General features: G+C 44.8%; 1 long non-coding RNA gene across 1 annotated transcript in view; it reads left to right on the top strand.

Moving 5' to 3' along the window:
• The window catches only part of LOC106994702 (uncharacterized), a 110,662-nt gene extending 86,405 nt beyond the window's left edge, over window positions 1-24,257 (top strand). Inside the window, exons 7-8 of the long non-coding RNA XR_013408822.1 lie at window positions 22,421-22,482; window positions 23,801-24,257. This is a non-coding gene — a long non-coding RNA (uncharacterized LOC106994702). The remainder of the gene's footprint in view (window positions 1-22,420; window positions 22,483-23,800) is intronic.
• The last annotated feature ends 387 nt before the right edge of the window (window positions 24,258-24,644 follow it).

Genomic DNA, 24,644 nt, shown 5'->3' with positions numbered 1-24,644 from the left:
ATTCACCTGTCCTTCCTCCAAGGTCCAGATGATAGCCTTCTGATGACACGTCTCACCCTGGAGCACAGTTTCCTTCTGCACCTTTTGCCCTGTGATTACTGCAGAGAGGCAAGGATGGTAGAACCTTCTTTTTTTCTTGAGACGGAGTTTTGCTCTTGTCACCCAGGCTGGAGTGCAATGGTGCAATCTTGGCTCACTACAACCTCTGCCTGATGGTCTCAAGTGATTCTCCTGCCTCAGTTTCCTGAGTAGCTGGGATTACAGGTATGCGCCACCACACATGGCTACTTTTGTATTTTTGGTAGAGACAGAGTTTCAATATGTTGGCCAGGCTGGTCTTGAATTCCTGACCTCAGGTGATCCACCCGCCTTGGCCTCCCTTACAGGTGTAAGCCATTGTGCCCAGTCGATAGCATCTTCTTTATGCCAACATTTAATATGGACTGTTCTGAATGTGCCCTTGTGGCAAGCAGGCACGAAGGAGGGGTGTGGATGAGGAACAACTGACATTTGCCCTGAATACTATTATCACTCCAGCTAGTCCCAGTAGCCAGGAGATGCTGACAGCTCTCTGCAAACTGTGACTACCACCCAGTGCTTAGCATGCTGGAGGGATTGGGAAACATTTGTTCAATTAAACAAAAAGAACGATCATATCTATCATCAATGGGAAGCTTACTATTTGCTAAGCCCTGAGCTAAGTAACTTCATATGTTGTTTCCTTTCATGCTCAGGCTGTCCCTGCTGTGAGCCTGACATTATGAGGAAATTGAGGCAGCTCTAAGCTCAGGCCTGTTAGCCTCCATTGTCTACACTTCCGACCACTAAAGCCCAGTCTGCGGTGTTTGATTATGAAAGTAGATGAGGGGAAGCCAGAAAGTGGACTACAGGCGCCTCTAAACATTTGTTTTATTCTCATTGTAAACATCAGATTCATGTCACATCTCTGTCCCCGCCTCCCTCTCTGCACACAGCTATAAAATGGGGCAATGATGGCACCTGGTCCTTGGGTTGCTGTGAGCTTCGAAAGAGAATATTCCTGCCCTGAGATCTCAAGTTATTACATTATAGATGTGGTCAGCAGACAAATGGGAAAAAAAGCAACCCCCAAAGATGTATTTGCTTCCCAGCCCACAGAACTTGTGACTGTTACCTTATACAGTAAACACTGGGATTTAAGTGAGGGATGCAGGAGCTCATCCTGGAATTTCCAAGCATACCCTAAATGCAAGCACATGTATCCTTGTAAGAGACAGGCAGCTGGAGAGGAAACCCAAAGGCAGGCAGAGGAGAAGGGCATGTGAAGATGGAACAGAGAGTAGAGGGATGCGGCTGGAAGCCAAGGAACATCGCAGACGGCCAGCAGCCCCGAGGCTGGGAAGGCAAAGGATGGAGATTACGTGGAGATTCCCGTGGGGCCCCTTGAGGAAGGGCAAACATGCTGACACCAGCCCTGCTGGCTATCCTCTTATATCATGTCTCTCCTCCAGCTTCTGGGAGCACAGGAGAGCTTAGCACATCTCACTCTTCCCAAATCCAAGTCATTTTCAGAAATGTTTAATTTGAAATATAGCATGCCTGCAATAACCCACCGTGAAGGCACTGTGGTCCTTTGATGCATCTTCCTGCTGATGGATTCTTGGATAGGCCCCAGTTTATAGCAATTCTACACCATGTTGCTGGGAAAAGTCTACTGGGATAGGGCAGGAATATTCTCTTTTGTTGTTCACAGCAACCCAAGGGCCAGGTGTTATCATTGCCGCATATGCACATACTTCTTCCAGGTACATGCTTACGAGTGGCATTGCCAGGATGGAGGGTACACATGGTAGATACTGCCAGTTTTCCCAAGTGATTCTACCAGTCTCCATTTCTACCAGCAGGGCATGAGAACCCTGTTTGCTCCAGGTTCTTGTCAGCCCTTGGTACTTTCTGTCTCTCCAATTTTGCCAGTTTGTGTGGTGGTATCTCATTGTGCTTTTCTTTCTTTTCTTTTCTTTTTTTTTTTTTTTTTCCAGTATTTCTCTTTGTTAAGAGACAGGGTCTCTCTCTGTCACCCGGGCTAAAGTGCAGTGGTGCAATCACAGCTCATGGCAGCCTCAACCTCCTTGGCTCAAGCAATTCTCCCACCTCAGCCTCCTTAGTAGCTGGGACTATAGGTGTGTGTCATCAGGCCTGGATAATGTATTTTTATTTTTGTAGAGATGGAGTCTTGCTATGTTGCCCAGTCTCAAACTGCTGGCTTTAAGAGATCCTCCCCACTTGGCCTCCCAAAATGCTGAGATTACAAGCAAGAAACATCATGCCTGGACTCATTGTGGTTTTAATTTGCACTTCTCTGATGATTAATGAGATTGAACAGCTTTTCATAGGTTCATGGGTTGTTTGGATATTCACGTATCTCTTCATATCTTTCTCCATTTTTATTTTGGATCATTTCTCACTCACTTACCTGAGTTCTTTTCCAACAATATGTTCCAAAATAATCTGTGAAAGTTAGCAACTTGATTGTCAACTCTGAAACATGTGCACACCCCTCCTCCCCCACACAGCCTCTCACCTCCTTAGGTCCGGATGGATCTAGAGGACTTCTGCTGGTAGGTCCAGCCAAGCCTCTCTCCTGGCTGTCCCCTGGGCTGGGTTATTCTCACCACCCGGCCTTGCCTCAGTCTGCATCACCTGCCTAGAGAGCCCTCTCTTCTTACCATTGTGAAAACTGACTCGAGGTGCCCCCAATCCCAGAGGGCTTCCTCCTCCTTCAGCCCACACAGAACTCTCCCCTCAGACCCAAGTTGCAGCCCCTCTTGGGTTATCTTCCTTGTCTCTGAGTGAGCATCCTCTCATTTTATAGAGGAGTAATGATCATAGGCTCCTAGGGGCAGGGCTGTGTCTCCATCTTCTTGATTCCCAGATGAGAGCCTTCCCAAGTACTGGGCAGAGATGTGGGGCTAAACAGAAGCTGATGCCAGCCAGGCCTGCAGTGCTCAGGGACAGGAGGTTGGAGGAAGAATGCTGGCCACTCCCCACCTGCTCCTGGCCGGGGCCCCACTGGCCACCTCCACTCAGAACAATCGAGAGCAGACACACAGCTGTTCCATCTGAGGCCCTGTGCTTTGGGCATTCCTGCCCCTTTGCACCCAGCAAGGACCCGAGCCAGAGCCTCCTTCTCCCTGCCAGGATGTGCCCCCTTTCCTGAAGACCCTGCCAAGGAGGAACCTTGTCCTTCGTGTCACCCTCGTGCCAGCCTCTGAGACCCAGTCTGACCCTGACCATATGGCTGAACCCCACCAGAACCTCTCCACACAGAGTCCTAGAGGAAGGCTCATCGGAGCAATGCTTCCAAAACCAATTGTTCTATCTAAACTTTGTGAAAAACACAAACAAATTAAAAACATGACAACTTGGGAGAGATGATTTTAGCTTAAGTCCTATATAGGGGTATTTCTCTTCACAGTTTTAGCAAGATTTATGCACATAACATTTAACACTTGAAGACAGCTTCTCCTTTATTTCATTTTATTTTATTTTTTTTTTCATTAAAATTGATCAACAAAACACAAAGCTGTGTGTGCCAACAGGAAGGCGCAATGTAAAAATTCCCAGCCGAGGGCTGGCTGGCTGTGCAGGAAACTGACCTGGGTCTATCCAGCTCTGGGTCTCTTGGGGCAGCCTTGCCAGTCATGATGAACTGGGCCATTGGGCGGCCCCTTTATCCTACAGACAAATGGCCTCCCAGGGCTGGGGTGAGACCACAAGGCTCATTTCCACTCCTCACTTTCCCAGGGAAGCCCATCCTGGGACTCGCCGTGTTTGGGCTTTGATTTGCTGTGTCGGACCCAAGTCAGAGGGGTCAGGCCAGGGGATGTTTTGCTCCAGATTAAAAATAAAAGCCAGAATGCATGCAGGGGGGATTTGGCTGTCAGAGATGGATTTTTGTTTATTCCCATAAGGTTTGATCTCATCCAGTCTACTTTCTTCCCAATCCCTCTCCTAGTCCCACTCTTGTTCAGCCCCCTGACTCCTTCTGGTTCTTATCAAGTACCCTCTCCCCTCTGTACCAATGTCACCTTGCCTCAGCAAAATTCCATGCCTCTCTCTCCTAGATCTCCAATCACCCACAAAACGTTGTCATTTATTCAGGATTTCATTAATTCAAGAAACAGCTGGTGGATATAATACTCTCCCAGAGAAGACAAACCCATAAATACGTAGGCAAATAAATAACTAAGATAAAATCATAAAACACCAATACAAAGGGAACACAGCAGGTGTGATGGTTCATTTGAGGTGACCTGGGCCACAGGATGCCCAGATTCTTGGTCAAGTGTTATCCTGGGTGTTTCTGTGAGAGTGTTTCTGGATGAGATCAGCATTTAAATTATTACGCTAAGCACAGCAGGTGGCCCTCCACAATGCGGGGTGGGGTGGTCATCCAGTCAATGGAAGACCTGAATAGAACAAAAAGACAACCTCCCAGGAGGAGCAGGTAGCTCCTTCTGCTCGATGGATGGAGGTGGGACACTGGTCTTTTTTTCCTGCCTTTGGGCTTGAGCTGAAACATCTCCTCTTCTTGGGTCTTGAGCCTGCTGGCTTTCAGACTGCAACTGACACTGTTAACTCTCCCGGTCCTCAGGCCTCTGGGTTCAAACTGGAGCTACCCCGTGGGATCTCTTGGGTCTCCCCCTTTGCTGACTGCACATCTGGGGACTTCTAAGCCACCATAGTCACATGAGCCAATTCTTTTGTTTGTTTGTTTATTTTTGAGATGGAGTCTCGCTCTATCTCCCAGGCTGGAGTACAGTGACCTGATCTCAGCTCATCGCAGCCTCCACCTCCTGGGTTCAAGTGATTCTCCTGCCTCAGCCTCCCGAGTAGCTGGGATAACAGGAATACCACCACACCCAGCTCATTTTTGTATTTTTAGTAGAGACGGGGTTTCACCGTGTTGGCCAGGCTGGTCTTGAGCTCCTGACCTCAAATGATCTGCCAGCCTCAGCCTCCCTAAATGCTGGGATTACAGGGAGCCGATTCTGTATAATAAATCACTTTACATCTATGTATCCTGTTGATTCTGTTTCTCTGGAGAACCTTGACTAATACAACAGGATCCAGTGGGAGAGAGTGACCAGATTGGAGGGAATAATTGAGCTGATGAGGAGAAATAGCCAGATATTCAAAGCTCTTAGAAAAGAACGTTTTAGGCGCCAACCATAGCATGTGCAAATGCCCTGGGATGGGAACATTTTTTTTCAAGAAACAGAGAGAAGTAAAACATTTATGAGTGCTTTCCATTTGCCACCTGATGCCCAGAATGTCCTCATGTGAGCATATTCCTCACCTGAGGCACAGATGACATATTCTTAACATGACCTCATTTTTAAATGTTCTGTGTAGTCTGTTGTACTGAATTAAACGCTATAGGTAAGAACTGAGCAATTGAGAGTAAATGCAGATTTATTGTTTTTCACAACAAACAAGGTAGTCAGGGGTTCCTTGTTTACAAACTGTTTTGCATTAATTAAATGCAATCTGGAAGTCATTTTGTCTCCTTTCTATCTCTCAGACCCCACATCTAATCTGTGAGGTAAGCGTGTTGGATTCCCTTTAGAGTATTTCCACATTTAGAATATTCTCACATCCACAACCACTGCTACCAGCTTAGTCCCTCACCTCCAGGCTATGTGTGCCCCATCCCACATGACCCACGACACAGTTGTTGGATCTTCCTTTTCAAATAAGGGTCAGATAATTAACACTACTTCTCAGCACAAGAGAACTACAAAGGACTGCAATTTCATCTAAGCATAAGCCACAGCCTTTATGGTGGCTGTGAGATCCTACATGGTCTAGCCCCATCACTTTCTGTCCCTATCTTGGGCTTTTTATTCCTAACTCCTGCCACTCCCTCCTTGTATTTCCACTTGTATTCCCACTCACCTGCTGCTGTGCCGGGTACAGGTCAGTCCCACTTCTGCCCCAGGGCCTTTGCCTCTCTCCCTAAGATACTCTTCCCCTAGATTTTCATGGCTCCCTCAATCTTAAAATCTTTGCTCAACCTCCCCTCAATGAGCCCAATCTCATTCATCCTATTTACATGGCCGCTGCCAGCTGCTTAGCTTGCTTCAGGTCTTCTGACCACTTCACTTTGTTCTAGTCTTCCACTCCCTGCAAATACTTCTGAAATAAAATATGATCTATATGTTCATGATGCTTTTTACTTACTGTTTGTCTTTCCACTAGAACGTTAAAGTATAGGGATTGTTTTTCCAGTTTTGTTCACTGTTGGCATGTGTTCTCTGCTGAAGAATTTGAAGTTCACTGAAGGAACACTTGCCTGTGCATTTCTTGAGTATGTGTGAATTGCATGTTTTGCATTTCAGACTTGTGTGAAAACTAAGGTAACAATTCATTGGAGTGTACATGGGAGATTTGTACTGCTGCTGCCACCACGACTACTGAAGGAATGTTTGCAATGGGATGAATATTATACCAAATTATTGCCTGATTTTCTCGGAACATTTCAAACTCATCCTCTTAGATAGACAGTGTTATCTTCCCCAATTCACAGATGAGCACGTTGAGGCATAGAAAGGATCAACAACTTGCTGGCGGTCACTAAGTTGATACTCTCAGTAGCAGAGAGTCAATCCAAGAAGTGTGACTTCAAACCTCTGCCCTAAATCTTGGTCAACCGCCCTTCCAAGGGTACTATGATATGGAGGTAGCTGAGGGTGGGACATGGGTGAAGTGTACCTCCAAACCAGGTCTCTCCAGAGATCTTCCTTAGTTGTCATGGTTGTTTTGGTGTCTCACGGAGCACCAGTATGCCCCCAACCATGGGACCCTCCATTAAAACAGACCTGTAAGATCTGGAATGAACAGATGGGTCTTCACTAAGGAGAGGTTTGCATGGTTACTCAGATCTCTAATCCCCGAATGGGGAGAAGATTTTGGAGAAATGGAACACTGGGCAGGGAATTCTGGCCTCTGTGGGGAAAGGGAAAGGCCTGGGGTAGAATGGACAGGGCTCTGATGGAAGGCCTTCTCAATACTGACATCACATTAATTCTAGTCCTAGTGCACATGGGCCCCACCCTACCAAATCCACTCCTACCCCACAGGGAGTATGAGGGCTTAGTTATTGAGCATAAATACCTTTTATAGGCTATTCTATCTTTTCTTTTGAAATAGGCCTAATTGTCCCATAGAACTGAGATTTATTATTTTTTTTTTCTTTTTGAATAAACATAGAAATTCATCCTCCTTGTCTTAAAGCTTGAAACTTACCTTTGTCTGATCTGAGTCCTTTTCTCAGGAAACTGATTCTCAGCTTTCTAGATAGAATCAGCACATCCAGACTCTGAGATTCCAGACCACTCCCTAATTTCAGTTTTCCCACACATAGTTACATTTCTTCCCTGCTATAAAAACCTCTAATTTGAATCAGTTGGGAAGATGGATTTGGGACTCATCTCCCATCTCCTTGGCTGCACCATCTGAATAAAGTCTTCTTCCCTGGCAATACTCGTTGTCTCAGTGATTGGCTTTCTGTGCAGGGAGCGACAGGATCTAGACCAACCCCCTGGCATTTTGGTAACACTGCCTTCAAGCTGTAGAGTAGGACATGGCAAACAAACACCCTGGGACTCAGAGACCCAGGCAAGGCTACCAAGTAGGGGACTGGCATCTCTCTTTTTCTTCCCCCACCAACTCATTTTTTCTACCAAGTGTAATTTTTTTTACCAAGATTATTTTTCCTACCAAGTGTAAATTTTCTAATTTTGATCTGTTATACCTAAATTCCCTTTCTAAAGGATTTCTACTCTAAGAAACAAGTTGATTTCTCCATTGAAGGTTCCACTGTAATTAAACTGATTGCTGAAAAAGACATCATTCTTCTTTTAATAAGGCAATTTGCATTTTCAATAACTTTAGCCTCACTTGCTGAAAGACAGTTTGAAAGTTTGTTTGTATATTCTCTCACTCAAATGTTTTCAGATTGCCTTACCTCATTTCTATTAATGGGGTGATAATGGAAAGAAAATGCAAGAAGAAATTTCTTTTAACAACAAAAAAATATTTACTTTGTTTCAAAGCACTACAATTAATGGACAAGAGGGACTCTGTGGGGAAACATCTTGTCAAAATCAGGTGTTTTGTAGATTACTTTTAATTTCCTGTCCATAAACTGATGCTTGCAGTCTAGTTGGACTTGGAGGGGTATGAGGGAAATATGGAACCCAAAGAATTACAGCTAATGAGAACAGATGAACCACAGGACTCAAGAGCATGTAGATGTGGGATGCTCTCTTTAGCTGCAGGAAGAATAGTTTGGTGAAGATAAGAGTCACATTTTTTATGGGCTGAATGTAGGTTCCCCCAATCCCCCAATTCATATGTTGAGGTCCTGCACCTCAACATGATGGAATTTGGAGAATGAGACCTTTGTGAGGCATCAGGTTTAGATAAGGTAATGAGGGTAGAGCCCTGATGATGAGATTAGTGCCCTTCTAAGCAGAGGAAGAGACACCAGAGCTCTGTTTCCCCCATAAATCCTTATGTGAGGACTCACCAAGGAGGTACCTGTCTGCAAACCAGGAAGAGAGCCCTCACCTGAACCTGATCATGCTGTCACCCTGATCTCCAACTTGCAGTCTCCTGAACTGTGAGAAAATACATCCCTGTTGTTTAAGCCTCCAACACTCATCACATTTGTCCCCATTCAGCAACGGTGACCTTCTTGCTAGTTTTGCTACTCCTGAACCCAAAGTGAGGCTTCATGGCTTTCAAAACATTCATGCTACATTTCACCTTGCTTGTTAAGCATTCAGCTAGACCCTATTAGCAGTGCAGATGAAAAACAGCTGACTGCTGTCTGTCGACAAGATGCCAGAACCCATAAGATGGGTTTATCAGCAAACTTCTCCATGCCGAAATCCCCTGCCACTATGGTGTGTGACGTCTCCACCCTGGCATGAAAACCCGGGACAGTTCTGGGGCAGCATATATACTCATAACCAAATCCCAGATATTCCTTCTGTCTTTGGAAATTTGCACATCGCTCAAAGGACACATGGCCAAGGGCTCACCCTTAATGGCATTCTGGAAGATCACAGCATTGCTCGGTATTTCTGCGGCACAGACTCAGGGAGGCTGTGTCTCCAGGAATGGACACAAACCTACTTTTTTTTCATTGTGGTAAAACACACGTAATAAGAAGTTTGCCATTTTAACAATTTTTAAGTGTACAGCTCAGTGGTATTAAGTGCATTCATATTGTTGTATAACCATCATTGCCATCCATCTCCAGAATCCTTTTATCTTCCCCAGCTGGAACCCTGTACCCATTAAACAGTAATTCTCCATTCCCCCTTCTTCTTAATCCCTGGGAGTGCTGTTCTACTTTGTTTCTATGACGTTTTGCCTATTTATTCATCTACCAATGAACACTTGAGTTGCTTCCACTTTGGTTATTGTGAATAATGTTGCTATGAACATGGATGTATAAGTATCTCTTCAATTCTTCAGGGTATAGACCCAATAGTGGAGTTGCTGGGTCATATGGTTATTCTATGTTTAAAATTTTGAGGAACCCCCATACTGTTTCACACTGGCTGCACTATTTTACATTCTCACTGGCCTTTTGCTTTCTTTTTCTCTGCTTGAACAACTAGTCTCTCCTTTTTTTTTTTTTTTTTTTTTTGGTCGTCAACGTCTGCTTTAAATAGCATGAAGTCCACTGCGGGGAGTGACTATCTTCCCCAGCCCTGTGGTTCTCCCATTTCCAGCACCCTGGAGTGGGGATTTTTGTATTTATTTCTTTTGGGATCTAATTTTTCAATATGTCCTCTTCACATGTTCATATAAAGGGCTGAATTTATAGAATAGTGGAACCTTGCATGGAGACTCAAGCTTATGACAGTTGGATGCTTTTCTCCCTTAGGATGAGTTGCTTTTTATACATCCCAGACTATCCAAGTATGCAGCGGGCCACAGACAACGTCCTATGGGGCTCAAGACTGGCTGGTCCAGGCCAAGACCTGGGTACAGAACCTACCGTATTCCACAAGGCCAAGGTATACTGAAAGGCACAGAAGGGACTGAAAGACATTGGCTTTTCTTTGTTAAGTGGTGTCAAAATCTAGGCTGCATCCCTGCCTGAGTTGTGCCAAAAGACGTTGAGCTTGCTGGGGGAAGCCAGTGTCTCCTCTGACCCTTTGAGTTAGTCATGATGATAAGCTTCAATCTTCAGAGTTTATGGTGGTTGCCATTTTCCAAGTGGATTTCAGGCGCTTTGCTCTCTCCAATTTCTAGCTTTGGCTCCGGTTGTTCAGTAATGCAATCCTGAAAGGGTGAATTTGGACAATCGCAGCTTGGCCATTTTGAGCACATATGCTAGAACTAAGTCTTTTTGGCCCAGCTGTAGCTTGAATCTAATGAAAATGACAGATAATGCAGCACTCTGTGTGCCTGCCAAAAAAGAGGATATTTCCCATGAGGTAGCACCTGGTGATGCAGAAATAGACACTATAGATTTGTGATTGGCTGGTGCGTATGCGTATTCATATCTAGTCTGTATTATCAACCACACAAGATCACATCTTGGATAATAGCAGCAACAATGGCATGCATAAAAATTACTGCAGCAAAAAGGAAGAAAAGTACTAGATCAATTATGTCAATTATGCACGGGTACTTTTTCCCCTCATAGTTTTAACATTGAGAAAAGGTGGCGTCTATCTCTGATCTAATTATTCACATGCTTATTTGTGGGTTTCCCCCCTCTTTGCGCTCTCCTCTTTTACAGGCAGATATAAAAGAGCTCTCTTTTAGAAACACACCGTGGACTCAAACGTGCCTACATACATATGTGACTTACATTTGAGCAGTTGAATAATCAGTAACTTGAAAGTAAAGAGGAAACGCCTCTGCGTGTTCTAAAGGGAAGCAACGGGAGGGGTATATACTGAGATGACCTTACCTTAGAGCAAAAATGCCATCAGCCTCGAGAAGTGTCATAAATTAAGTTGCTATTTAAGCCCTGATTCTAGTAAAAGGGTCCAAATTTCCAAGGTGCCTTTAATGACTCTGTGCTCAGTGACAATGAAGTATTTCTTTAACAGACTGCCACTGAGCAAACATAAAAAATGTGTGGCTCTGGAAAGAGAGCTTGCTATTTTCCCTTTCTTCTTCTCCTTCCTTCTTCCTTTCTACCCCGTTTTTACCATCCTTTCCTATTGCTCCTTCTTTGGTGGCCTTCCCTTTAAAGATGCAGTTGAAAACCCTCAGCACACAATCTCAGAATGAGACAAGGGTGGAATACTGGCAGCCTGTGTTCAAGTCTTGCTGGACTTGCTCTGTGGCCTCCTCTGTGACCTCGATAAAAGTCTGCACCCTCACCACGGACACACAAACCACTGTTACACCATCTTTAAAGTGAGGGGTCTTGAACTGGATGTTCTCCCAGGTCCCTTCAATCTCTCTGATTGGAAGGAAAGGGTAATTTACCTAGGCTAGCTTAGGAGGAAGGTGATTTTGAAAGAGAAATACAAAATCATTAAGCAGATCAGTAAATTTGATAATGAATTGTTTCAATTACATTCAGGTGGCAGCAGATGTTAAATTACTTTAGCAGAACCAAGCTTAGAGCTTTGTGGTTTACTTTTCTCATTTAAATATATAGATGCAAAGGAAGAAATCACATTTCCAGTCCATCTTCTCAAAAAGCCCTGCTGCGTGAAGCCCCCTAGCATAACTTCTGTTGGTCGGGAGATCAGGGACATGGGGCTCTGGTCTCAGCTCCACTTCCCAAAGATTGCATGTGCTCTGGGTGGAGCCTGTCCCTTTTTGTGTTAAAGATCTGCCATCTATGAATGAGGGATAGACTCATCTCTGCCCCCAAAATGTGCCATGCTTCCTTGAACTGTCATCTACCTTTGCCAGTCTTTGAAATATATATCTCAAGTATATTTGTGTTGAGCATACAGTACATTTTCATAAGCACGTGGCTTGTGAGCTCCTGTGGGACTGGATCTTTTTGCACGCCATAGGGGCACGTAGTCTTGTGGGGAAACTTATGATGATATTGGTTGTAGCAGTTGCAGGGGTGAAAAGGGATGATGGAAGATGGACATTTCATCCTAGCACTGGCATCTCGGCTGCCCTAGGCAGGCTTCCTGTGAACCCGAAGCCCAATATGATCCCCAAAGGGTCACGCTCATCAGCCCAGTTGACCCTGGGAGAGGCTGGACTCCAGCATCCAATGGAGGAGGGATAAACAGCATCTTGGTCCCAGAGAGCGTCTCTCCATCCTCTCCCTTCTTGGCTGCAGCCTTCCTGGGAGCCAGTTGCTCCCAGGCCTGGCTCTAGAATGCTCTGCACAGGATAGGCACAGTGCAGATGCCACCTGTTCCCTCTCCCTCGAAGTCCCCACTCTCTATCCAGGCTCCCTGCCCTGCCGCGTGGAACAAAACCACACTAGGTCTGCTGAGCTCCTGAGACAACTGCCTCTTTAAGAACTTATCTCATATTTTCAGAAATTGACTGTGAAAATTCTAAGTAATGGTGTGACATGATCACACTCACTTTCTGTAGTTAATCCTTCACGAGGGTCAGGCACCCCTCTCTTCTCAGTGGCTCATTTGATTGTCACCTACCTTGCACAAAACCTCCCAGCCCCGAGCACTGTCTGGTGGGTTGACAGGCAGTCAGAGTGCTGAACGCTGTGCAGGAATAACTGAATTAGAAAAAAGCTGCTGGCGCTGTAATAAAGCGTTTAATGGACAGACAGCCTCTCTTGCCTTCCTTGGGGTAACACTAAATCCCTTTTTATTGTAGTTTGCACAGATGTTAGTGAGTTATCCATTTCTCTAATCATACTAGAAGTCGGCACATCCATCTTAAATAAGAAGACCAGCCCACTTGCTTTTACAGAGTCCTTTTTCTAATAAACTTGTGTCAGTTTCAGGTCAGTTTTACCAATACAAATAAAATTCAAACAAATAAAAAGTATATTGTCTCATGATGAGATTTATGTAATTATGTCCCTTAGGTCACTTTAAATTTTCACAGGGAGTTACACCCTGCCTAGTCCTTATTGTGGCCTGGATTTTTCTCTGATTCGAGGACACACACAAACACCCACCCACAGAGTTTACAATATTGGATCGCCCCGGGTCAGGGCAGACCCTTTGGTGCAGAACAGCCCTTGTTTATGTCCGAGGGCTGAGCTGGCCTGTGGGTGAGCTGCACTCGGGTCTTCTCTGAAACCATCCCCACGAGGTCACAGTTTTTGTTTTTTTTATTTATTTTATTTTTGGATGACTTCTTTTACATCCAATCTGTGCTCGAGGTAGGCCAATGTTCCACCCTTATTGTGGTCTCATAGACCACCCAAAGATCTTTTTGCAAAAGAAAATTTTGCAAAAGAGGTTCATGTCATGGAAAAAAAAAATGTGTTTTTTAAAAGGACACAGTGGGGAAAAAATCCTACACACCAAGGTGCTCCCATCTGCAACTTCTGTGGACCTGGGAAAGGTCACCTGAAGTTCAGGCCAGGATAAATAATTGCTGTGGTGAGGGTTCCTTTTTTCCTCTCCGTGGAGTTGATGGGTTCACAGCGGTAGCTGAATCTTGATAGATTGGCAGACGCTGAAAGGAACCGCTAAGCGGTGACCGGGGCAGGGCTGCACTTCAGTTCTCAGGGCAAAGGGTGGGCAGTGGAGGTTCCGGGGCTGGGTGGACGACAGGGGCCAGGTGACAAAGCCGCCTCTGTCCCTGCACAGAGCAGGAACAAACGCTGGCCCTGGCATCGTCCCCGGGATGGGCTCGGCAGGGTGGGCTTCTCCACCACCACGGAGGCCCGAGGCTGCCGCTCGCCTTTGTGCACAGAATTACTGCTCTCTGGGGTCTCCCCTGCAAGTGAGGAGGCTGCCTCTGTTGTGTTTCCTGGTCCAATCGGCCACTTCATAAATCAAAGACGATGGGTGGTGCATTAACCATTTGATGTCCTGTCGCAAGAGGGAAAACCACCATAGCAGCCACAAAGGGGGAAGAGGAAGAGAGCTTGGTGGGAGCTGCACCTCACCCCGGGGACAGCTGCTGAAACGGGAGCCTTCATGCACACAGTGTCCTTAAAATCTTTGAATTCCCTGGCTCACTCACCCATCATTCTGCCAAAACTGAGGTCCAGAGAGGTCGGCGTGACGCGTGTAAGCTCCATCAAACAAGCGGATGGAGAAGCTCAGACTGGGACCTGAGGCTCTGGCTCCTAGCACAGTGCTCCTTCATTCACTCACTCATTCATTCATTTATTCAACAAATGTGTATGGAGTGCCTGCTCTGTGCCAAACACTGTGCTAGGCTGTAGGTGGCCGCTGGGGAAATATTTAGAAAAGTGTCTAGCATTTCACATTAATAAAGAAGTGTTAGTGTTTCTTTCTTTGGTTATTAATGAGTAAGTATGCAATCCTGCATACCTGAGGTTTCTAGCCTTCCAAGGGCTCTTGTTGGGCTTCTCTCAGGGCTCCAGGTCAACAGTGCCTCCCCGGAAGTCACAGTGCAGGAACAGTGAGGCATTCAGCTTCCATGGGCAATAGTGCCATGTTCTGGGTCGATGGCCTGAGAAGCTCTAAAACAGCTGCCTGGCTGGTCTTGCTGTCTTTCCTACCCCTCCAATACCTGTCCCCTTTACTGTCTTCTAGACCATTTGCTGTCCCTGACCACCAAAAAGGTGTCGGGGTCAAGGGTCTGGACTCAGGAGCCAGCCGCTCACATGAGACTTGCAGCTCGACCACCTGCTCACTGTAAGCACCAACTGGGGGACATTACTTAGCTTCTCTGCACCTCAGCTTCCTCAGTGTAACATGGGGATGATAAACATGCACTTGCTTCTTAGGATCTTGAGCACATTGACTGAGTAAATGCCCATGAAGCACTTAGGAGAGTGCCTGGTGCAGGGTAAGTCCCCAGTATACACGTGCAGCTTTTCTCAGTGGGATTATTGTTGCCCAGTGACTCCTCTGAGCTATGTGCCCCAGCCTGTCCTTTTAATCCATGTTCCTCACTGGGGCCACAGTCATCTTTCTTGTTCTTTGTTTGTTTGTTTGTTTGTTCTGAGACACAGTTCCACTCTGTTGCCCAGGCTGGAGTGCAGTGGAGCCATCTCCGTTCACTGAAACCTCTGCCTCCCGGGTTCAAGTGATTCTCATGCCTCAGCCTCCCGAGTATCTTGGATTACAGGCACAGGTGACCATACCTGGATAATTTTTGTATTTTTAGTAGAGGAGGGGTTTCACCGTGTTGGCCACTCTGATCTCAAACTCCTGACCTCAAGTGATCCACCCACTTCGGCCTCCCAAAGTGCTGGGAATACAGGCCTGAGCCACTGTGCCCGGCCACCATAGCCATCTTTTAAAGCATCTTACCAATAACTGTACTCCCCACTGCAACTGTCATGCCTCCCTATTCTCCACTACAGAATCAATCCGAGTTCTAAAAATTGGCATTCAAGGCCCTTTATAATCAGATTTCATCTTATCTTTCCAGCCTTAGTGCTACCAACTCAACCTCAAACCCTACGCTTTAGCTTATCTGGCCCCATCCGTCCATCTGTCTACCCTCCCCGCCATCTACCCATTTAAACATGCACACCCACATTTCAGACTGATGAAATAGCCCAAAGATTACATTCTTATCCAACAAACCTTATCCTTTCTATAAGGCCCACTAGTTTACTTCCTCTAGGCATCCTTAAGAACCCACCTTAGTTCATCTCCCCTGGCTTCACCGCTTCATGTCCCAAGGCTTGGGTGTCAATTGTAGCTCCTGGGAATGTTAAGAACATCACTTTCCTCCTCTAGATAATGGAAGAGACCTACCTTATTGGTTGCTGTGTCATTCAGTGGGTCACATAAAAGCTTTAGCACAGGACCTGAGACAAAGTGGGTCCTCAAAGAACTGGAATTATTATATTACTTCCCAAGCTTTCCAGGTCTTGGGGTCTCTCTGAGTGCCCATGGCCCTTATGTTGACACCCCTGGCTGTGCCATGTTCCTTGTTACCTCCCTACTTTGGGTTGCTCTTGCCTAACCTAACGTATGCTGAGCACATAATACATGCTCAAGAAAACTTAGGCTTAGGGATAACAAAGAAATTTCACAGCACTTGTTAACTTTGACCGATTGTGAGTAACTGCATAGAGAGTTAAGTTGACAAGGATTCTGAGGCTTTGCCTGATCATAGTGGTAAAGAAATTTCATGATCAAAAAATGATGTGTGCTGTGAGGTGGAAAAGGAAAGAGAGGCAAGACTCCAGCTCTCCATGCCCCAGGAAAATCCAAGAAAGTTTGAAAAAAGCCATCATCCATTTACTCATCCATCCATTCAAGTGTTTGAGACAAATTTGGGCGGGCCAGGAAATAATTTCCCCCTCCTCTATTTGCAAAGCTAACATAAATTATTGTTTCATCTGACAGCCCGATCATAGCAACATTTCCATTATCCATTCAAGAGTGATGTTATCACTTTCTGAAAAAGTATTGAATGAATATTATACTGTAAATTCTATCTGATTATAATTATATTATAATTAGATTTTTTTAAAGTATTTAATCATTACTGAGTACCTACTGTGGGCCAGGCACCATGTTGGGGTGCTGGGGAAAAAGTGATCAGTAGGACACACAAGGAACTCACAGATCCTTGGAGAATAAAATCAGGGGAGCAAATAATGAAGCTTCAAATCGCCACATTGGCTTCACTACCTAATTATGTGTGAGCACAACCACTGATGAGCTCCCTTTCTTTGGGCTCTAAAATACTCACCAGGTACCTCAGCTAGATGTATATGAAAGTGACCTACAGATATCAGGAGATAACACCCCACGTTGGTGGATGGCAGGAGTCAGGAGTATGGCCAGTGGGCCACATCCAGTCCCATCACCTGTTTTTGAAATAGTATCATTGGAACACAGTCATGCCCCTTCATTTACATATGGCGCATGATTCATGCCCTACAATGGCATAGTTGAGTTGTAACAGAGACCGTGTGGCCTGCAGAGCCAAAAATATTTACTATCTGGCCCTTTACAGAAAGAGCTTGCCACAACATGGCTAAGGAACAGAACAGGCTGATTCCAAAAATGCAGCTGCATGTCTGCCTGATTGGGTCCCGCACATCAGGGCCCAGGAGGTGGCCCAAAGGTGCTGAGGGGAAGGGTGACTCAGAGGGGTTTCCAGACACCAGGAACTGCAGATACGGCTCAGAAAACGTCTCTTATGGAGGAAATGTTGTGTGTGCTTAAGGGAGGTCAAGTAGAGAGTGAATTCGAAAGAGGAGAAACTGTGGGACTCATATCCCTAAAACTGTGAATCCCATATCTCTAAAATTGGTGACGTTAGCATAGGAAAAAGCAATCAGGGCATTCCAAATTATATCTATGCATATACTTCTGTTTCAAATCTCAATTATTTATTCATCTAAAATGTGTTCTGCCTTAACTTTAGTCCTTAGTTCAGAGTTGTCTGCTAGTAAAATATAATTCTAGTTATGTGTGCTCCTTAACACCAGAGTGAGTTTTGGTTAAATACACGGTAGGAAACTAATGGGCATCCAGAACCTAGGCTCACCAAAATAGTTTTTAAAATGTTTTTCTTGGTGGTATGGATGTACTTTTATTATGTGCTTGTACACATACGGAGGCATTCATATATGTGTGGCGATCAGGAATTATTCCATGTGAAATACACACACACAAAGATATATAAATGAATGTTAAATGAAATTTCACTTTGGAACTGTGTAAGGAAATCTCGAGCTGTAGAGATATTTAAGAGAGAAAGAGTTGGGCAAAATAAGTGAGAGAGACAAGGAAATGCATGATAAATTTACATGTGCACACAGACATACATATAGCAGCATATAGAAAAAGATATGTAAAGCGCATATATATATTCATTTGGACATATACAAATATTTTAAGTAGAGATAAGTATAGAGATATTTAAATTGTGTGTAAATGTATGTGTGTGTGAATGTGTATGTGTGTGTGTGTGTATATGTGTGTGTATGTGTATATACGTGTGCGTATGAGTGTATGCATGTGTGTCTGTGTGTATGCGTGTGTGCCTGTGTGTTTCTGTGTGTGTGTGAATATGTGTGTGGCCAAACTGTCCCTTTCCTTCAAGACCTTAGGGGCTGAGGCCTTTCCCTGCAGCTGCTGGGCTCCTGCTGCTGTCTGCCTGGTGGGAATTAGTCACACGTGGAGCTGAAAAAGTGAGCCAGACTCAAATATCCATAGAGCATTTGGAGGGATACCGCAAGACGGAGTATCCAGTGGAAACTCATTTTATGGCTGGGGGTTAGATACCTGGGTTGTCACCCCAAAGAGCTGCCCAAAGAAGAGGTGTTATTTGTAGTTTCTTGTCAGAGGGGCAGGTGGACCCCAGAACGTTGTTGTTTTTACCAGTTGTGCCTAAGTACAGCACCCTTTATGCATCTTACAGTGTGAACCGATGTTTAACACGTGCACACCACCTAGAGGGAGGCCTCCAGAGTCCACAGCCTGTGCTCCTATTTGTTGGCTCTGTGACTCTGGCAAATTACTTAACCTATCTGTGCCTCAGCAACTTTACTTGCAATATGTAAAGAAGAACAGCACCTGTCTGTTCATATAAAGATAAAACCAACTGATATTTAAACACAAGGCCTGGCCCATTGTAAGCCCTCATGAGCTATTGTAGTATTATTTATTCCTGTGGGCGGAGATGTGTTTTTGCTATCTTCAAGAGCAACTTTCTGGGGTGTGGTGGCTCACACCTGTAATTCTGGCACTTTGGGAGGCTGAGACAGAAGGATTGCTTGAGGCCAGGAGTTTGAGACTAGCCTGGACAAAATAGTGAGACCCCATCTCTATGAAAAATAAAATACTAGCTGGGCATGGTGGCATGCAGCTATAGTCTCAGCTACTCGGGAGGCTGCGGTAGGAGGATCCCTTGAATGCAGGAGATTGAAGCTACAGTGAGCCATGATCGTATCGCTGCACTCCAGCCTGGGTGACAGAGTGAGAACCTATCTGAAAAAAAAAAGAAAAGAAAAGAAAAAAAAAATAAGAGAGACTTCATAAAAAGTCATTTTCTTTCAATTAACGTTCCTCACCATCAAGGTACCTTATAGTTGGTGAAGCATATTCACATCTTGAAGCAGTGAGGCCCAATAGAAATAGAATGGGAGCTTCATGGACAACTTTACATTTTCTTATAGCCACATTAAAAAGGTGGAAAGAGACAGGTAAAATTAATTTTAATAAAATATTTTTATTTAGGTCAATTGTGATAATTAGACCTCCCTGAAGGTGTTCAAAACCTACAAATGTGTTTTGTTTCATGGCAAAAGAGCATTGAGGTTGCAGATGGAATTAAGTTTGCTAGCCAGCTGATTTGAAGAGGGGGATGTGATCTAGATAATCTGTAATCACAAAGTTCCTTAAAAGTAGAAGATGGATGACTGGGCATGATGGCTTATGCCTGTAATCCCAACACTTTGTGAAGCCAAGGCGGATGGATTACCTGAGGTCAGGAGTTCGAGACCAGCCTGGCCAAAATGGTGAAACCCCATCTCCACTAGAAATACAAAAATTAGCTGGGTGTGTTGGTGGGTGCCTGTAATCCCAGCTACTCAGGAGGCTGAGGCAGGAGAATTGCTTGAACCCAGGAGGCAGAGGTTGCAGTGAGCTGAGATCATGCCACGGCACACTAGCATGGGTGACAAAGCCAGACTTTGTCTCAAAACAAACAAACAAACAAACAAACAAACAAACAAACAAACAGACGTAGAAGAGGGAGGCATAAGAGAAAGTGAGAGCGGTGCCATGGGAGAAGGAGTGAAGTGTCGTCTGTATTTACAGCCACTCCTCATTGCTTGCATTACTGTCTGAGCTCCACCTCCTGTCAGATCAGCAGTAGCATTCGATTCTCATAGGAGCACCACCCCTATTGTGAACTGAGCATGTGAGGGATCTAGGTTGCATGCTCCTTATGAGAATCTAATGCTTGATGATCTGCACCATCTTCCATCATCCCCATATGGGGCCACCTAGTCACAGAAAAACAAGTTCAGGGCTCCACTGATTCTACATTATGGTGAGTTGTAGAATTATTTCATTATACGATTACAGTGTAGCAATCATAGCAATAAAGTGTACAATAAATGTAGTGTTTTTGAATCATCCTGAAACCATCCCCAACTCTGACTCGTGGAAACATTGTCTTCCACAAAACCAGTCCCTAGTGCTAAAAAGGTTGGGGACCACCATTCTAGAGCCTCCAGAAAAGAATGTAGTCCTGATGCCATCTCAATTTTATCCCAGTAAAGCCTGCATTGAACGTCTCACCTACAAAACTGTGAGATAACAACTTGGAGTCGTTTCAAGCCACCTACTTTGAAGTAATTTGTTATAGCTGCAACAGCAGACTAATCTACTGGTATACCAAACATGATCATTTCAACCTGCCATGGATAGAATGAATTGTTAATCAGATACGTATTTTTTTTTCTGTGTTGTCCTTGAGATCCTTGAGATCCAGTGTGTGTTTTACGTTGATAGTACATTTTCTTTCATCCTAGCCACATGTCGAGTGTTCAGCAGCCACATGGGGCTGGAAGCTACGGTTTTGGAGGGCACAGCCTTAGATAAATCCCACGTCTTTAAGTGGTGATGTTAGCAGTAGGAAAATACAATTAGGGCATTCCAAATTATATGCATACCTATAGCTTTGTCTTCAATCCCAATTACTTATTTGTTTAAAATACGCTGTTCTGCCTGAACTTTAGCACTCCGGTCAGAGCTGTCTGCCACTTGCAGTTGACAAAGTTGTTCACTGTACCAGGAAAGTGACCACAGGGTGAGGCGGGGCTGGGAAGAGCAGTCTTAGAAGCAGCCTATGCCTCAAGCACCAAAACCTGCATCCTGTGGACTCTGCCTACCTCCCTTGGAAGCATAATGTTGTTGTATTTATTCCAAGTCTATACAACAGAAGGAATAAGTCATTATCTTTGCGTAGACTTTGAGTCCCTTCAGCCCTAGTCTATTCTCCTCGGGCCCTCCCGTAGGTGATTAGAATCACGAATTAGGTTGACACCTTCCAGCCCATCTGTGCCACTTTCCCGTACTTAGGTATATACCCATATATGTTTGTGTTTAATTCACATAAACAGCGTCATGGCATTTTATGTTGCAATCTACCCTTTTCCTTCAACTTTTTTTTTTTTTTTTTTATTGGTGATCTATGCAGCTCTATTTTAAAAAGAACAAGCACAGTTATTCTGTAGTGGGCTAGATTGTAACGACTTCGGGGCATTTAGGTACATGTGGATCTTGTAGTATCTATGATAACTACTGAACTCTGATCTTTTAAAGCAAAAAGTGGCCACAGACAATATGTGAATAAATGAATGGGAATCTTCTAATAAAACTTTATTAACAAACACAGGAGGCAGACAAGACTTGGCCTGCTGGCCACAGTTGGCTGATTCTTACTCTAGTTCATCATTTTAGCTGCTACTTAGTCTTTTACTCTGAATATAGCAAGACTTGTTTTACCTACTGTACTAGTAACAGTAAATAGCTTGCCATCATTTTCTTGTATTACAAGCACCACTATAACACACTTCATGGACTGGTTTTCCTGTGCACCCACCTGCAAAAGAGTTTCTTTAAGTTAAATTCCCATAAAAAAATTGCTGGGTTAGAATGTCAACATATGTTCAGTTCTATACCTAGGGCCTCACTGCTCTCTGGAATGGTTGTATCAATTTACCACTCTGCTCTCAGGCAGGAAAGTGCCTATTTTCCCTTCAGTCTCATCGCTGCTGCATGAGGGACTCCTGGGCCTGGTCACATGAGGCAAGAGAAGTGGCCCGTCAGTCCCGCCCCATGCACCCAGCTACCTTCTCGGTGCCGGAACTTTTTGCTTAGGGGGAAGTCAATTCCGTAGGTCATGATTAAGGAAGGGACCAGGATCGGCTGCCTGTGTTAAGCCGCGACACTTATTCAAAGGATAAACTTTCATTTCATCACATCTTGTTAAGCTTAACTCACAGAACATAGTGCACTTTATCTTAAGAAAAAAAAAATCCATGAACCACTTGGCTTTGATACTGATGACCCCGGGAATGATTTTGCAATGCAGGAAATCAATTTCCTGGCCTTATAACATCATTTCCAGAGGTGTGATCACCAGAAAAGATGGTGCTCCCATAAAGATCCTTGTGCTTCCGCAGGTGGATAACAATCCAGAAGTCAAAGCTTCTTCACTTTAAATAGATGCCCTGGGTGGCTGGTATCTGCTCCTGCTCCTGACCAACCAGAACTGGTGCAGTGAGAGGTCTTATCCCACTGAGAATATCTCGTTTTGTTTATAGGGAGAGCAAAGAACTGTGGGCATCAGAATCGGGAAGACCTACCGCCTTTCAGAAAAGACAAGGTATTTGGAGACTGGAGTTATTATTGTTACCCAAGTGCTAAAAATTTTCTCTCTCTGCTCCTAGCTGTTCTTTCAGTTAACAATATTTATTGAATACCTATTACGTGCCTGACACTATTACAGGTACTCATAATACATCACTGAATACAACAGAGTCCTGTCTTCTTGAAGCATACATTCTAGAGCATATACAATAAACAATAAGCAGAATAGGCAAATTAACATTGGCCCATCTGTTTTTATTGTGCTTCTTCTATGATATGTCCCAGGAGCTCAGGTTTTCACCACATGGTCCCTGACCTCAAGAAAGAGGCACACATTCCAAGAGTTGAGACAGATTGGTTAACAACAATAACAAAAGCAAAGCAATGTGATCATTAGATCATTATTCAGGATAAATTCTTATTGTGCATCAGATGTCACAAAGTATTTATTATTCCCAGTGGCGTCGCTAAGGGACTTGTGAAAGGTTCTCCTCTAGGAAGTTGGGGAAGGCCCCTTGCTCTTTCAGGCCATTAGATCAGTGTCTTGGAAAACAAGATAGAGGGAAATGGAGGGGAGCATTTAGGGCAGAGAAACCTCAGATGGAAACAGGTAGAGGCCAGGAAGGCAGGATAGAAGTCAAGTTATCAGGGGCAGAAGAAGGTGAGGACTTGGGTGTGTGTTTGAAAGCCATCTAAAGTCATATGGCGAGCAACGGTAAATGACGTCTAATCTAAAATGCTTCCAAAACAAAGGGGCACTAATTTAAGAGAATGATGTGGGCCCCAAGGCCCTAGAAGCCTGCCTGGCTCACAGTGTGCCTTCAATAGAAATTTATCATACGAACACGTGAACGAGCGCCCAGGCTGCAGAAAGATATGTCCTCAAACGCAAGTCACAATTACTCCATTTTCCGATGAGATGGTCACTTTCCTACAACGAAGCTGTGGTTGGAAAGCCTGGCAGAGAAACAAATTAGATTTACGGCTATGTCTTTGTTTCAAAAATGCTGTCATCTTGAAGGCAGAGTTCCAGGATCCCTTATGTAATGTTCTGCTCCCTGTTGGAAGGGGTTATCTAAGGCAAGCAAGAGGGCAGAGTACAAAGGATTCCAGGACAAATATTCCTTGTCCAAGTAACGTAGTCTCAGGGAGAGCATGGGATCATGTCTAGATGAGGCCAGATTCAATGTTCAGGCCACTGTGAGGACAGGGCTGATGGAGAGAGTGCAGGTGATTGGTTCACTAGCTCTGCTTCCAGACAGGGCTGGTCCTTCTCTTTGGAATGATCTCCAAGAACCATCGTTGAAAACTGCTTTCTGGACTTCTCTTCCCAGGTGGGAGAACAGAGGCAAGGGGTGTTCCCTCAGCAAACCTGGCATCTTTACCTGTGAAGTGAGGACACCACGGCCAGGAGGACAAAATGAGACAACACATGGCAAGTGCTGAGTAAGGGCCCTGGCCCTTATGATAGAGACAGGAGGCAGCAAGCAGCCCCCAACAAAACCCTGCCTTCAAGCCTAAAACAGCCTGAAGGCTAAAAAACCAGACTTCGGGTCTCAAATAAAGCCCATACTTTCTTGATTCTCTCTGAACAATGCCCACCTGCGCACTGAGAGGATGAGATGGAACCTTGGAAAGTTCAAGCCATTTGTAGTGACGGGAGTCTGACCTCTCCTGTTTCTGGGTGGTGACCTGAGATTCAATCTGTGAGATTGGGGCCTGTTAACATTAACCCACCTTGCTTTGCTTAGAGTTCACTTCCTTTTCTCCCAATAAACTCCATTATCCCCAGCCCTTCAAAGTGTCTGTGTGGCTTATTTTTCCTGGCCATGTGACGAGAACCTGGTTTTTTCTACAACACTTAGGTGATTCTCTTCTTTATTCCCTACTTGGTCATTTGGGCCAATTCAGTGTCTTGGGTACAGGGTCATCCATCTGGGAGACTGGATGCCATGAAGTTGAGTCAGAGAAAGATTATGTGTGGACTTGCTATTGTTGTATTGCAAGCAAATACACCACGTCAGTGGTACACAACAGTAAACATTTCTGTCATTCCTGTGGCTGTGGGCTGGCTGTGGGCTGGCTGGGGCTCAGTGTATCTACGTCCAGGCTCAGCTGGGTAGCTCTGCTGTCAGTGTTTGGTGCTCTCTTCCTGGGCCCTGCAGGCAAGCTCAGGCA

This window comes from Macaca mulatta, chromosome 19 (assembly GCF_049350105.2).
Source record: "Macaca mulatta isolate MMU2019108-1 chromosome 19, T2T-MMU8v2.0, whole genome shotgun sequence".
NCBI lineage: Eukaryota > Metazoa > Chordata > Mammalia > Primates > Cercopithecidae > Macaca > Macaca mulatta.
This window is presented reverse-complemented; position numbering and strand designations above follow the sequence as displayed.